General features: G+C 28.7%; 1 protein-coding gene across 1 annotated transcript in view; it reads right to left on the reverse strand.

The window, feature by feature from the left end:
- Positions 1–353: 353 nt before the first annotated feature.
- Positions 354–1,883, reverse strand: part of LOC119578423 — a 67,004-nt gene continuing 65,474 nt past the window's right edge. Inside the window, exon 5 of the mRNA XM_037926007.1 lies at positions 354–1,883. This exon is cut by the window's right edge and continues 889 nt beyond it. The gene's annotated coding sequence lies outside the window, so the exon portion shown is untranslated.

Below are 1,883 nucleotides of genomic sequence, written 5' to 3' on the forward strand. Positions count from 1 at the left end.
GGGACCAGAACAAACGACATGAGAAAAAGGTCGATTCATTTCCTTTTATTTTGCATCTTCTTTTGTACCTTTTTTTGTGGTTGAGAAAATAGGTTTAAGAGAGATATTTGCATACTTGGTAGAGATAATTACATTTGGAATATAATTTTCATTAAATTTTTTTGTTTACTATTATCAATACCAACAAACGAATGTAATTTAAATCTAATTCAATGCTATTATCAGTACCAACGAACTTACTGCCATAAGTTTATTGTTGAATAAAGATAAAGATTTTTATCGCAAAGCTGTCGCAGTAGAAAAAAATAAAGATATATATCTGGTCGTTGTGGGAGGATATAAAACTCAGAAATAAAACAGTCATTGTTTATTATATATATCGGCACTGTTTAATTCCGTCAGCTTGTCATACATACTATATATATACAAATAATTCGATATATATATATATATATATATATATATATATATATATATATATATATATATATATATATATATATATATATATATATATATATATATATATGTCAAATATCTATTAATTATATACTTCCTTCAACAGCAAAATATCATGAAATAAAGCGTAAATACAGTACAGTGATCCCACAGAAACTAATGGAAACCGGACGAACACCCCTTGGAGTCGAAACCAGAACTGGTCCCGTTCAAGAAATGCACAACAAAAACCTTCAATCACCTAAAAAAAGAAAAGAAAAGAAAACGAAAACAAAAGAAAGAAAAAAAAACGAAAGTAAAAAAAAAAAAAAAAAGTCTATAGTGATGAAATGGGTTGATATTTTTTTCCCCCGGAAATAAATAACGCTGCAGTAACAAACAAACAAACAAACAAATTTCCACTAAGATGAGTTAGACAAAAAAAGAAAGAAAAAAAAATCCGACATGACGACACTGGTGAGACGAAAATGAATCTATAACGAAGACATTTAGTACCAGGAACAGGCACTGTTTAGCAGCCACTGACGACTATGCTTCTCTTCAGTATACACGATGTACAAGACGTGCTTACATATACTGAGGTATGAGAAATATATTATATATATATGTATAAATTTCTGAATTATTAGTGCATCGAAATCATATAGATGCTTAGAAACCCCTTGTGGATCAGTTACTTTTATGAGACTAGATGTTTATTGAAGAAATTGATGGTATTTTATCGGGTTGTGTATACGTAGTATTACACTCTGATCTAATAATCATATCAGAATTAATGACGTTATTACAAACACAAAATGTTAACAACACGCAAGCAGACATGGACTTATTAATGAAAAGATAGGATTAATATTATTTAAATCTTTCAACACGCAAAAATCGTCCCATGTTAGTGACTGGTCCACAAGAAAAAAAAAAAAAAAAAAAAATGTTCTTATATCAATTAATCACTCTTTATATGACAGAAATATCAGCTATATTCATAAATGATATATTTTAAATACATCTTCATGCTGTTTACTGAACTGATTGTAAATTAAGCTCGAGAAGATTTGTTGCTAAACTGCATTTGTAAAAAAATATTTAGTATGTATAAAGAAGGCCACTGCATTTTCCTGCAGAATATTTTTTTATCGTTTTAAAATTACACAACAATAATATGAGATTTATTTTTCTTCAATTCGTTTTTTAACAATAAACTGGTTTATCATTTTACAACGACAATATTTTGGCACATACACAGTCAATTTCATCAGTGCTTTTGTTTCGGCAAATAAACCAAGATTCTGCACAATGCAAATTATCTTTTTTCCCCCAATACACATGTTGCTTAAAACCAGTTCATTGCAAAATTATGCATCAAAAAATCCATCATGATTAGGACTGTGACTCCACGTGATATCTCGAACAAACTACAGAGAATT

This window comes from Penaeus monodon, chromosome 11 (assembly GCF_015228065.2).
Source record: "Penaeus monodon isolate SGIC_2016 chromosome 11, NSTDA_Pmon_1, whole genome shotgun sequence".
Lineage (NCBI taxonomy): Eukaryota > Metazoa > Arthropoda > Malacostraca > Decapoda > Penaeidae > Penaeus > Penaeus monodon.